The 15,000-nt window shown below is 42.7% G+C and overlaps 1 long non-coding RNA gene across 2 annotated transcripts in view; it reads right to left on the minus strand.

Annotated features, from left to right (window-relative positions):
• Positions 1 to 2,078: 2,078 nt before the first annotated feature.
• Positions 2,079 to 15,000, minus strand: part of LOC147013732 (uncharacterized) — a 74,336-nt gene continuing 61,414 nt past the window's right edge. For both annotated transcript variants that reach the window (XR_015050497.1, XR_015050496.1), the window contains 2 exons: positions 2,617 to 2,783; positions 2,079 to 2,509 (listed from right to left, as the gene is read on the minus strand). This is a non-coding gene — a long non-coding RNA (uncharacterized LOC147013732). The remainder of the gene's footprint in view (positions 2,510 to 2,616; positions 2,784 to 15,000) is intronic.

The following is a 15,000-nucleotide window of genomic DNA, read 5'->3' on the forward strand; positions in this document are numbered from 1 at the left end:
ATGCCCAATTCCACCTTATGCTACATGTCGGGAAGGTGGGGGAAAGGGGAGGGTGTAACAACAGCAATCTCTTAAGTCTGCCACCTTAAGCCTCAATGTCGTCCCCAGGGGCATCTTCCTCTTCTTCTTTCATACGTAGCACATGGCTGCAGGCAGCATCATTTGCTGTATAGATCCGGACAGGTTTCTCGAATAGGCCCGCAGCATGGAGACAGCCAATCCATCTCTCAGGAGTGACTCAGAGATCCCCCACATCGAGGATAGCATACTTCCCCCCCCCCTCCTCCTCCCACACCTTTGTGAGACCAGGGCCATGAGAGAATTGGAGAGAGAGGGAGAGAGAGAGGGAGAGAGAGAGGGAGAGAGAGAAAGAGAGAGGGGGAGGGAGAGGGAGAGGGGACAGAGACAGGAAGAAGCAGGGTGGTCCATGGAGACCCATTGGTGCTCTGACCATGGCCTCGTTGCCTTGATGAATCCGGGTCACTGGGAAGGGCAGGTAAGATTTGGCTCCTGACTCACGTTGGCAACCCTGAAGATACCATGAAGAGGCTTCCCTGTTCGTTGCTCATTTGCTGTTGTTGTGGCAGTTCTGCTGATGTAGCGCCCCCTGTAAGTTAAAAAAAGGAATTTGTTCAAGGAGCTGGCGATAACAGGCCCACTCCACAAAGGACACTGTGGGATATTTAATGTCCACCAACTAATGCCGGCAAACAGCATGCCCAGTTTAATATCCATCCATTGAATGGCACACACATTGATGAATCACCTCAGTACCTGTGAAACCCCGGGATGACAGCTTATATCTGGGGCGAGATTCAAGCCCAAGCTAAACAGCTGAGAGATGAGCATGCCCCAAGGGCAACATGAATACACGACGACGGCAAGAAGAAAGAGAGCCAGCAGACACCAGTTTCCTGGTGCTTGCAGTACCTACCTCCGGACAAGCAGTCTTACCGTGGAAGTCGCCTCATGGACGGTATCCTGATCCCTCCTCAAGATGGCTCGAAGAGCTGCGTGTTCTTCGTCAACAACTCCAAGACAGGAATGGTGGAAAAAAGAGGAACAGGAAGGAAAGGCAGCACAAGTGCAGACAAGCTACAGCGTTCCCAGGAAATATCACAAAATCAGATTGAGATTGACAAAGATGATTTATATGGACGTGGGTGAATGAAAGTGATATTGCTCGAGAACGTGAGCTCTGTAGTTTTGGTTCCATCGTTTGTGTCAAAATGTGAACAAGTGGTTTTTTATATGATGAATGAGATAGACAAGGAGGGTAACCTTCACTGGTTTTGCCATGCGTGTGATAAAACTGCAAACGACTCGATGAGATTTGTAACCTCACTCCAAAATCAGCAGGAAAAGTTTGAGACCGTAACAGAGCAACGACGACATGTAGAGTCTGAGAAGGAAAATGGATAAACGATAAGTGTATCCACTGAAAAGGAAAAGCAGAAACAAGTTTCAAACAAGTTGATGCAAATAAACTCTCACCTGCAACCAAAGGTGTGGTCCCACAAAAGGAATACAATATTATATCCAAGCTTTCTGAGCATCAAGGAGACGAGTCACCATCACAGGAAACAAACAAACTTGATAAGGACAAAGTGAACAACCTCGTCAGAGATAACTTGGCCCAGGTACGATGTCAACGTCATCAGAGTATCAAGGCTGAGGAAAAGTAATGAGTCTGGAACTAGATCTAGACTGGTAAAGGTCACCCTTTGGCATCGCCAAGAACAGAAAAACTAACGCTGAGCAACACAAGAAACTATCATGTGGGGAAAACCCGAGGAGCAGGAATATATCTAAAGAGGAAAGGAAGAACGATGATCTTCGGCAGGAGTTGTGAAGGAAGGGAGAGGAGAAACAAACCTGCCAATCAGAAAGGGGAAAGTATTACAGGTGAAGGGTAACCTCAATGCACAATTCCATCAGGATATACAGTGGTGAGATAACGTTTGTGAACCCTTTAGAATTTTCAGTATTTCTGCATAAATGTGATACAATCTTCATCAAAGTCCGAATAACAGATAAAGAGAACCTGATTAAACAAATAACACACTGAAAAAAAAATCTACCTTTTAATTTATTTATTCAGCAAAATGATCCAACATTCAATTTCTTTGTCGGAAAAAGTATGTGAACCTCCAGGTTAATCAGCTCAATTGAGAGGGTAATTACATTCAGGTGTTTCAATCAATGGGATGACAAAAGGAGTAAGTTTGGTTACCCTGCCCCAGATGAAAAACATAAACTTTGTTTTATATGTATTTGTGGGGAAAAAAAATGACATGGAACTGTACCTACGTTCCAGACTCGGGAACCAAATCCAGGTCTTCTGGTGAACTGTTCCCCATGCTCTGCCATCTGAGCTCTAGGAGCACCCCAAGGATGGACACACAATTCTCCCACACACAGAGATGCCACTCTCTTTCCCCTGCTGCTTCCAGGGCACTCACTGCCAACCATCAGAGCAGCAAGGGCCTGTCCATGAGAGGGTCTTCCCCTGTGGGAGGCCAATTCCATGACCGCTATTATTCATCACAAGGAGGCACAGTACAATTTTAAATGAATAGGAAACAAAGATTATATGCATAATGTTGGAAAAATTACATGCCCAGACCAAGAATCGAAACCAGGTCCTCTCATGGACAGATGTCGGGGACAGATGATGGATTGACGTGGCCCTGGAAAAACGAGGCGGCGCCAAAGTCCTCCTTCTACGTCGCCTGCTTGTCAGGGGCAGCCGAGGCCTGGTTGCCTCAGCATCACGGAGTTCACTGAGAGCAAAAAAACAAAAAAAAAACCCTTTGAGCTGAGAGCTCAGAGGTCAGCGGGAACACAAAGCCACCGAGGGACCTCGTGGCGTCCATTCGACCTCCCTCGCTCTCATGCTCGCAATCGGGCTGCTATCTTGAGGTCTCACCAGGGAAGCGGTTTAAGGCCAACATCGATTTTCTCGTCCATGGGAGTAGGCCCATTGGCCTACTGTTATTTGCTGTGTTTATGTATATTTAATTGCTGGAACCCCTAATTAAATGAGTGGTTGACTTGTTCTTTGCTTGGGTACTTTTGCCCGTCATCACGGTATTGTATTTTAGCTTGTACTCAGCAAAGCAACACATTTTACGTTCGGAACATTATTCATGCAAAAACAATCTTATTTGCCAAATAGAAATACTTTAAACACAACAGTCTGTTCTGAGCACAAGACTAATGAATGGCCATACAACTTGCTCAGCGAGCAAGAAAACTGCCGGGAAACATTATCAGAGATTCGAAAAGATTTTGAAAGAAAGTTGGCCGAGAATGTGAAAGAGGATTCCAAATCTTTCTGAAGATATACCAGTAAGACTAGAACGACACTCGGTAGAGAGCATAACTCCGCTAGGCTGAACAGTTTACGTTTTGGATCCCATTGATAGGCAGGATGTGGATCCGGACCCGAGCCAAAATCGAATCGGCTTGTTCTTATCACCGAACCGACTCTTCCACTTAGTTTTGTCGAAAGTCGTCCATAACTTTTTGAGATATCATGCTATATTTAATATAAAAAAGAAGTTTTCATGAACTCGAACTCTTAACAATATCCTCGCACACACTGTGTTATGGTTATTTGTCCACAAATGTTCTCCTATCTCTACCTTGGGATAGTTCCTTTAAAAGGTCCATTGAATCAGGAATTAAAATTTATTTTTTGATGTGATTATACTGATTTGAAAACAATATAACACGTAAAAATTCCAGACACCTCCATGGCCATGGTTACTGCGTAATCTGTGACGTCATCTCCAGAACGATTGTCTCAACCTGCAAAGATTAATGGCCGCACATCTCGCTTCAGGCTTATCAGAAAGTGAATTTGACGAATAATTTTATGATCAAGAATCCTCAAATCAAGACGATAGTCAAAATATTGATGTAGAAGGTGCTGTCAGACTGTACATGTATGAACCCTAGGTGGAAATTGGGGATGACATCATGCATGAAATAGCTGGAGTTCACAACAATCAAGACGACGTCGAAGAAAGACTTGGCAACAACAACTGGTAAGTGGTAAATCATTGTGCTAGAACGTGGTAAATGTGGACTTTCGTGGTATTTTGTTGTCACACTTCTCTGTAATAATCCCCCGCCAACCAACGAAGTTGGCGGGGGATATAGAAATGGGTTCCGTCCGTCTGTCACATTTCGTTTCTGGAGCTTAACTACAAATCCCCTCAAGATATATTTATGAAACTTGGTACACATATCAAGCAAGTGGTGAACTGGTGTCTTTTGATATTTTCTAATTGATAGGTCACATAGTTTGGCAGCCATGTTGGATTCAAGAAAAATATTAAATAATGTTTTCTCTGGAATCACAAAACCTTATGAAGCGAAAATTTGCAACCATCATCTTCCATCATGTCTGCATACATAGTAAAAATTATGACATCACAAGTCACATGGTTTAGTGGCCATCTTGGAGAGAAAAACACACCTCATCCGATTAACACCAAACTTCACACATATTCCACTGGAGGATTGGAGGCAGAATGTATATTTATGATGTCATTGGTCACATCGTTCGTCAGCCATCTTGGTTTGAAAATTAATAAATTTTAAAAATCTTCTCCAGAACGGCTGGACAGATTGAGGCAAAATTTCACATATACTTTCCCCAAGACATCCTTTCAGAAGTTTGTTAATTTCTAATTGATAGGTCACATGATTTGTTGGCCATATTGAATTTACCCTAAAACCTTCAAACATCTTCTTCTCCAGAACGGCTGGTAAGATCAAGGGGAAACTTCACATACATATTGCACACGCTTAGGGATTATAAGTTTGTTAATCCTCATTTACTATGGCGGGGAATATCGAAGACTTTGTCTTCAACAGATGTTAGTTATTGTAGTAATGAGAAATTTGAATTAAAAACTGAATTAAGAATCAATCCTGTACTATATCGAGGAAATCCTCCTCAGTCCTGATCTTTCTCCATTCCCGTACCCAATCTATCCCTGGCAAATTAAAATCCCCCATAATTAATGCTCTTCCCTTTCCGCAGGCTTTTGGTGACTTCTTGATGAACCCCCTCTGTCCTGCTCTTCCCTTATACCAGCAGCCCGATAGATGCATCCTGAAAGTATCACACTGTTCTTACAAACCCTAATCTCAATCCACACAGAATGTTCTACATTAACCCTGATATATTCTATATCCCTAAATTAATATTCTACAATAATTATTAACCCCTATATATTATACAGTGTTGAATTTTACCCAGATTACCACACCATCTCATATCTTCCCTTTCCTATCCCCCGAATACATATTGTACCCTTCGATTCCTGTCCTTCAGTTTGATTGCTCATTAAACCAAATGACACGAACTGTAACTACACCATACCCACCCATACCCAGTGCTATCTACTTTAACCCCATACTCTGTACAGAGCATCAGTGCTGCCAAAGCAGTCTCCTAGGCTATTGAACACAATCCTGGACAGGTCACCACTCCAACACACGATGCTCAGGATACTCATATGGCTCAATCATCCCAGCAAACTGGTACTCATTTTGCCAACCTCAGAAGAATGACAGGCTAAATCAACCCCACCTGGTATTAATTCAACAGCCAAGCAGGATTTGAACTCAGGATGCTAAGATCCCAAGCCCACCACCCGAACCATTAAACCAACACCAGGCATATCTACTTTAGCCTCCTCACCATCTGCCTTATTGATTGTGTGCTGGAGGATTCCTGTGTGCATTCTGTGGCACTAAGGTAAGAAGCAGTAAGGTATTTCTGGATAATAATAGTTGTGTGTGTGTGTGTGTGTGTGTGTGTGTGTGTGTGTGTGTGTGTGTGTGTGTGTGTGTGTGTGTGTGTGTGTGTGTGTGTGTGTGTGTGTGTGTGTGTGTGTGTGTGTGTTTCTTGTCCTCCATCTCTCCTTTCTTTCTTTCTTTTTGTTTGTCGACAGAGAAGTGAATTCTTGCAAAAAGTTCACTGTTATGCTCACATGGGCTGTGCTTGGATGGGTTTGAGGGTAGAGGAGCAGCAGCTGAAACCCCAATCCAATCCAGGTTCCTCCTGATGACTCTAATGCTGTATTTGGTCACTTATCTATCTATAATTCCAGCAATCTCTGTGTGAGTGTCTGTCTGTATGTCTGTGTGTCTGTATGCGACCACCGTTTCTCGACGACCACCGGTCCGATCTGATTGAAACTTGCCAGGAATATTTCTGGGGACCTGCGGATGTGCCTTTTCAAGGTTTTATATTAATCGGACGAGCGGTTCCCAAGTTACGGCCATTTATCTGTCAACCAATGACAAGACACTGTGCTATGACATCACGAATGACGTCACAATTAATGTTTATTTATTTATTTAGGTTTTTTTTTTTGCACGATTGACGTCACAATTCTTCTTCTTCGTTTGGTATGATGTCACAATCGACACTGGGGACCTGAGTATGTGCCTTTACAAGGTTTGATATTAATCGGACAAGCGGTTCCCAAGTTACGGCCATTTATCTGTCAACCAATGACAAGACACGGTGCTATGACGTCACGAATGATGTCACAATTGTTTATTTATTGTTTTTTTGTTGCACAATTGACGTCACAATTCTTCTTCTTCTTCTTCATTTGATATGACGTCAAAATCGACGCTGGGGGCTGAGTATGTGCCTTTTCAAGGTTTGATATCGTTCTTCATCCGTTTCAGCTGTTTCCCAAGTGTTTCCCAAGGTTTGAATTAATTGTTCAAATTATTCATTAATCCCAAGGTTTGAATTTTCCCAAGGGAAAGAGCTGTTTCCCAAGGGTTTGAAAGCTGTTTTTCCCAAGGTTTGAATTAAATGTTGTGCCTGGTAGACATTTGTGAATACATTTACGGAGAGAAAGGCAAGAGAGGAGAAGGGAGAGAGGAGGGGGGAGAGAGGAGCGAGAGAGGGGGGCGAGAGAGGGGGCGAGAGAGGGGGCGAGAGAGGGGCGAGAGAGGGGGCGAGAGAGGGGGCGAGAGAGGGGGACGAGAGTGGGGGACGGGAGTGGGGGACGGGAGAGGGGGGTGAGAGTGGTGGTGAGAGAGAGAGGAGTGAGAGAGGGGAGCGAGAGGAGGGGCGAGAGAGAGGGGATGTCACAATTCTTCTTCTTCTTCATTTGATATGACGTCACAATTGACGCTGGGGACCTGAGTATGTTTCCCAGGTGTTTCCCAAGTTATGGCCATTTATGATACGGTTGGTCCGATCTAAATGAAACAATGCCCCAATCCAGTCGTCGTTTACGAGAGCGAAGGAACGAAGCTGCACATACTGGCACGCACCTACGGGCATGCACTAGTTTGATTAAATTCAATATCATCCATTTTATTATTCAAACTCCTGGTGTTCGGAGAAATTGTTTTTAACCTTTCCCAACTTTTGATTCTTTCAAAGTTAGGGAAAGGTTAAAAAGTTACTCTTTGATAGAGGAGACTAGGGGGGTAACGAGGGACGTCATTCATGGAAACGAAGTAGCAACCTGCTCGGCTGGATGTTAAGAAATACTTCTACGTCCACAGATTGGTGGACGAGTGGAATAAACTACCGGATAGTGTCGTAACCACCAAATCAGTACTAGTATCCTTTACAACAGAACAGTCAAAGCATGTGGGTTCATCGTGGGATAAAAAATATCCTTCACCCAACTGTGCACAGTCTTCTTCCTGACCAAGGGATCCTGAAGCTCGACGTATGGTCCTTCAAGGTGATTCGATACAAAAGCAGTGAGTCAATAGCGACACCTGGCGTCATTAATGTCACGTGACACTCCCTTATACGGTGAAATACTGGCACCTATTGGCTTCTTGTAACATTGCTCACAACGTCCATCCTTATCGGTTATATTACATTATATTCAGTCCTTGTTTCTTGTTTATTATCCTTATTATATTATAATTTTTATATTATATTTTTAGATTATAATAATTATCTTACTAGTGTGGGCCCGTAGGTGCGTGCCCGTAGGTGCGTGCGTGGACGTGCGTGCGTGGTAGTACGTGCGTGGCAGTACGTGCAAAAAAAAAAAAATGGATTGGGGCATTGTTTCAATTATATCGGACCAACCATATCAAAAATGGCCATAACTTGGGAAACACTTTGGAAGCAGCTAAAACGGATGAAGAATGATATCAAACTTTGAAAAGGCACATACTCAGGTCCCAGCATCAATTGTGACATCATTTTTTTTTTAAGAGGAAGCATTGTGACGTCATTCGGGTCGTCATAGCACCGTGTCCTGTCATTGGTTGACAGATAAATGGCCGTAACTTGGGAACCGCTTGTCCGATTAATATCACCCTTTAAAAGGCACATCCTCGGGTCCCCAGCGATATTTCTGGCAAGTTTCAATTAGATCGGACCAGGGGCTGTCGAGAAACGGTGGTCGCAGACACACACACACACATACAGACAGACACACAGAGATTGCTGGAACGTGCGTAGCAGTACGTGCAAAAAAAAAAAAACTGGATTGGGGCATTGTTTCATTTAGATCGGACCAACCGTATCATAAATGGCCATAACTTGGGAAACACTTGGGGAAGCAGCTGAAACGGATGAAGAAGAATGATATCAAACTTTGAAAAGGCACATACTCAGGTCCCAGCGTCAATTGTGACATCATAGCACCACCGTGTCCTGTCATTGGTTGATAAATAAATGGCTGTAACTTGGGATCCGCTTGTCCGATTAATATCAAACCTTGAAAAGGCACATCCTCGGGTCCCCAGCGATATACCTGGCAAGTTTCAATTAGATCGGACCAGGGGTTGTCGAGAAACGGCGGTCACACACACACACTCACATACAGACAAGCTGGTAGGCGGACATGGGTAGTCGGCCGTTGCTAGGCAACGGAGGGGTCCATAGCAACGGTTCTTTCTCACACATAACTAGGACATACCATGAACATACCATACCAGTTTCATGTATATCTGACTCATAGTCTCTGAGATATAACGAACTTCGTATTTTTATTGTTCTCGATCAGGGTTCATTCAAAGTCTATCTTGTCCGACAGTTTCCATAGGATCCGGCTGGAAATTTTTGACAATATGGCTGAATGTACTGCCCACAGTCGCTCGTGGCCCGATTTTTGAAATAATTTTTTTATGATTTTTCAAAAATTTCAAAGTCCCGTTGCTAGGCAACGGTGGTGTCCATAGCAACGGTTCTCATTTGCACACAACTAGGTCACGGTATGAACCTACCAACCAAGTTTCATCAAAATAACCATTGTATTAACGGAGCACTGGACTGAACAGACAGACAGACAGACAAGCCGGTAGGCGGACATGGGTAGTCATGATGGGTCCCTTCGATGGGGAATGACCTGAGGATTAAGCACAAGAAAATTCATGATTCTAGCTTCAAGGGTTAATGCTGCAGATTGTTTTTTCGTCAAAATACCCCCACATATAGAGGTTTTTCGGCCGTTGCTAGGCAACGGAGGGGTCCATAGCAACGGTTCTTTCTCACACATAACTAGGACATACCATGAACCTACCATACCAGTTTCATGTATATCTGACTCATAGTCTCTGAGATATAACGAACTTCATTTTTTTTATTGTTTTCGACCAGGGTTCATTCAAAGTCTATCTTCTCCGACAGTTTCCATAGGATCCGGATGGAAAATTTTGACAATATGGCTGAATGTACTTGCCCACAGTCGCTCGTGGTCCGATTTTTGATTTTCGAAAAAATTAATTTTTTTATGATTTTTCAAAAATTTCAAAAAATTTCAAAGTCCCGTTGCTAGGCAACAGATGGGTCCATAGCAACGGTTCTCATTTGCACACAACTAGGTCATGGTATGAACCTACCAACCAAGTTTCATCGAAATCGCCATTGTATTAACGGAGCACTGGACTGAACAGAGAGACAAACATATCGACGGAAAAAGTTATAATAAGGGTAGAACAAATTTCAAATTAAAAATAAAAAAAAAAAACTTTTTTTTCGACTGGATCGACTACCCAACAAACATATCGACGGAAAAAGTGATAAGGGTAGAACAAATTTCAAAAAAAAAAAAATTTGCATTTTTTTTTTTCGACTAGATCGACTACTCAACAGACACACAGAGATTGCTGGAATTATAGATAGACTAGTGCATGCCCGTAGGTGCGTGCCCGTACGTGCGTGGCCGTACGTGCAAACAAAAAAAAAAACTTGCAAACCGCGTGCAAGAAACAACAACCACACAGGCCGTTCCTTTGCTCTCACGTGCCCGTACATGCGTGGCCGTGCGTGCAAAAAACAAAAAACAAAAAAAACTTCCAAACCGCGAGCCAGAAATGACAACCACACAGACCGTTCCTTCGCTCTCACATTCTCGCGACAACCTAACTTCCACACACAGAGTTAATTAAAATCAAGTTTACCTCCCTGTTTTTGCTTGCCATGACATTCGCTGCCATGTAACCGGCACGGCCCGTGATGTCATCGTCGGCCGGTCGCCGTTCCTTCGCTCTCATAAACGACACACACACACACACACACACACACACACACACACACACACACACACACACACACACACACACACACACACACACACACACACACACACACACACACACACACACACACACACATTGCTGGAATTATAGATAGGAGATTATATTATATTATCGAAGGAGAGGATATTGCATTTGAGCCCATTTGTTTGTTCCTTGCAAAATCGAAGATTTTCCAACTATCTTGGTTTGTCGATTTTGTTATTCTGTCTGTCTGTTTGTCGCCTACAGGTCGCAATTTTAAACCGATCTTCACGAAACTTCACCACGTGGTGGAGTTTGTAATAAGGAAGAAGCCTATTGTTTTTGAGGTCAAAAGGTCAAACATCGGCACAAGGTCAACAACTAAGGTGAGATTTATAAAATCCTCAATTTTCATCAGATTGACTTGAAATTTGAAGAGGATTTATACTTCAGGTTGGCCAAAATTAAATTAAACTACCAATTATTTTTGAGGTCCACATTGGCCAAAAGGTCAACATAGTCCAAAGGTCAACAAATTAGGTGAGATTTCTAAAATCCTCAATTTTCATCAGATTGACTTGAAATTCGAAGAGGATTTATATTTCAGGTCTTTGAATTCAACCAACCAATTATTTTTTCGGTCAACATAGAACAAAAGGTCAACATAGGCCCAAGGTCAATAACTAAGGTGGTATTTCTAAAATCCTCAATTTTCATCTGATTGACTTGAAATTTGAAGAGGATTTGCATATCAGGTCACTGAATTCAACTACCAATTATTTTCGAGATCAACATAGGCCAAAAAGACAACATAGGCCGAATTTATAAAATTGTCAATTTTCATCTGATTCACTTGAAATTTGAAAAGGATTTACATATTTGGTCATTGAATTCAACCACCAATTTTTTTTGAGGTCAAATTTGTTTTATGGATTTTGCAAGTTTCGTACTCTGCACGACGTCTTCTTCTTGTTTGTTTGTCTGTATGTTTGTTTGTCCTCACAGAACTTTAGTGTTTTTCTCCGCAAGCGCTTGTCGGATTGAGACCAAATTTTAACCATTGGTTTGACTACTCATGCGCAATGTTTTAATCATAATTATGACGTCATAGGTCACGTGGTGTGGCAGCCATATTGGAAAAACGGAAAAATTTGGACCTCTGTATCTCTGAAACCGCACCAAGGAAAAAATTGAAACTTGGCACATAGCAAGTACTCCTCATGGGGAATGAGGCTGATTTTTTTATGACATCATAGGTGCTCTACTGCTCTCGTTATGACATCATAATTGCATGTGTAGAACGCTACTTCTGATCAGTATGAAAATTTTGAGGGTCATCAAGGAATAAAATGGTCCACAAAAATTTCTTGATGACGTCATCGGTCACGTGATTCAGCTGCTATATTGTTTGTTTGCTCTTTTTAAACCTTCAAAAATATTCTTCTCTGAAATGGCTGAATCAGTTATCACTGCCAGCAGTTATAACGTGGCAGTTCTAATTGTGTCTCTTTTTAATTACATAACACACCAGTACACAAACGCCACACAAAATACAACATACAAAACTACACAAAACAAGTCCCGGTGAAGGTCTGCAATCTCTGATTGCTCTTTTTATTGTTTTGTTTGTTTCAGAGTGTTTTGTTTGTTTTGTTATATTTGTTTGTTGAAAATGCGATGCTCCCAACTTTTGTTTTGAAAGACGATGTAATGCTGATATTCGAACCGACTCTAATTCATAGTTTACATATTATTTTTTTTTCACAATTCCAGCAAATTTCTGAATAAAATTTTTCACAATTCCAGGAAATATCACAATGCTGTCTATAAATGTCAGTGAAGGAAAATATTCGTCAACAAATGTCAGTTTGTGGAGCTTCGCTCCTGCTCACAGAGGGTCTTGCATGGCCATGATCGTTCACGGTTGTGTCTTGGTTTTATATCTGGGATGATTCGAGAAGTGTTTGTGGGCTGTTGTCAATTACGGACGGTGTAGTTATTTTGTTGGCTGCAGACATCGTATAGTGCTTGGAAGTCGTAAACATTTAAAGTTATATTATTGTTACAGGAGGAAAATCTTTGAAATGCAGAGGTTTGTCCATATTTTATCAACAAACAAAAATCTAAAACATCAAAATAAACAATCATTTTACTACTACCTGTATTTTGCCTCACTCTGGTGAGGAAATACAATGCCTTGGGACATCCCCGAGGAAAGGTGGTGGAGACACTCAATTGGAGTGGACAAGCCTTGCATGGAACGTCATGGGAAGAGGCTCGTAGGGATAGAAATTAGTTTTTTGTGAAATGTAATTTATGCTTCGCAGCAGCGTTTTGTCTCCTCAGTAATGGTGGTCCCGTATCTGGGAAAAGCGAGGAATAAAAGAGTTGAGATGTACAACTGCAATCAGTCTGTATTTTAGAAGTTTAAGCAGGAGGGGATTATTCGAAGAACACGTACATCCTGGAGTAGATCGGGAGGGTCGGAGGACTGAGAGGAGAGGGAGCAATATTGGATAAAGAGGGGGTAAAAAACAGAGACCACCGACCAGCCTGTGATGGGACATCAACAGACCTTGTGTTTCAGCATCATCATGGGAGATTCCAATGATTTTGAGAGCTTCAGATTCCAAAGAATCCTGCAGGAAAAACAGATATGATGCTGAGGTGCCAGACCGTAACAGAGATCACTACACCATTGAGGCACGGGCAAAGGCCTTGTGGACTGAGTTGGTCTGATTTCCCAATGTAAGACTTGGATCAATGGAGGGTGCGCAGTCTGGAGGGTGCGTAGTCTGCAGGTGGCTTTGGAGGTCGGCTTTATTATGTGATTAACCCAAGAGACGTCGTGGCTGATTGTGAGGCCTATTAGTTCAAGAGACTGAACCTCTTGCAGTGGATGACCAAGCAAATAGGAGGGTTCGTTTGACGATATTTCCATAAAGATAGGGTGAGACTGAGATTTTTCATGATTGAACGACGTTCCATTTCTCAAACTAGAGTCAAATCATTCGCAGATGAGCAGAGAGATGCAGCTACTGTTTGCCTAGCAGAGGGATTGGGAACTGTACAACATCTGCCTAAAGGAAGATGTTTTCCAGAGCGTTGAAGAGGTCATTAACGAAGATAAGGGACGAGACTGGGCCCAAAACACTGACTTGGGGAACTCCAGCCTCCACTGGGAGAGGGGAGGAGAGGGTTCAATTGATGGCACCACATTGACTGTACGAGCGGAGGAAGTCAGAAATCCAGGAATTAAGGTAGTTTTCCATGCCACAGGCTTGACAAGCAAAGCAGGATGCAGACTGTGTTGAATGCCTGATATACTGTTTGTCGAGGGAGACGGTTTTAATCTCTTGCTTGAAATTGAGGACATCCAACCATTGCTGAGAGAGAAGCAGAAGCAGGTTCAGAGTCCAGAGACAAGGACAGAATCCTAACTGTTGGTCAGAGATCTGACTGTTTAAAAAACAGGAAGGACTACTTCAGAGGCAATGATAGATTCCATGACTTTGCTTTTAATTAGAAGCAAGATCACTGGCCTATATTTGCTTGGATCTGGTTTTTTACTTACATGGGTTTGCTGGCTGACTTGCATTCAGAAGGAGGGGGGGTGGTAGTTAAAAGAGGTGGACAGACTGAATATTGCAAATAGAGGGGGAGAAAGAACAGCAGAGCAGGATTTCAGAAGATTGGCACTGATGTCATCTAGGCCCACACTAAAGCAGGGTCAAGGCCGGACAGAACCTTCTACATCTTCTCAGGTGAGACGGACACAGAGTTCAGTGGACAATGGGTACATCAGGATAGGAATGTGAATGGAACAGGATGAGTTGAATATACGATATTTTATTTGGAGGCAAAGTCAGAGTTAGGGTCCAGAATGAGGGATTGGGGATACAATATATAGAAGGAAACACAGGATTGATGCGTTTTACCTTCTCACAAGCAGAGTTGGCTGTGCTGCAATTTGAGGGGAGGGAAGGGATTGGGGGGGGTGGGATTGTACTCCAGCCACTGACTTGACAAGGCTCCAACAGGTTTTAGAGGAGGGAGACAAGTTTGAAAGTTCATTCTTGAGGTTGGACAGATGTTGTTTTCTGGATCTCCTGAGAGTGGACACACACTTGTTGCGGACTTTTTGGAATGCATCGAAATTGCCTTCGGTCGGATTAGCCTTCCAGGTGGAGAAGACAATTTGTATCAGAGCAAATGCCTCACCAAAGGATTCAGTGTACCATGGGTAGGATAATTGAAGACAGGATGGAATAAAGAAAGAGAGAGAAAGAGAGAGAAAGAGAGAGAAAGAGAGAGAAAGAGAGAGAAAGAGAGAGAAAGAGAGAAAGAGAGAAAGAGAGAAAGAGAGAGAAAGAGAGAGAAAGAGAGAGAAAGAGAGAAAGAGAGAGAAAGAGAGAAAGAGAGAGAAAGAGAGAGAAAGAGAGAGAGAGAGAGAGAGAGAGAGAGAGAGAGAGAGAGAGA

The sequence above is a fragment of the Eptatretus burgeri genome, chromosome 13 (genome assembly GCF_056783735.1).
Source record: "Eptatretus burgeri isolate ZD-2024b chromosome 13, Ebu_testis_v1, whole genome shotgun sequence".
In the NCBI taxonomy this organism is placed as follows: Eukaryota; Metazoa; Chordata; class Myxini; order Myxiniformes; family Myxinidae; genus Eptatretus; species Eptatretus burgeri.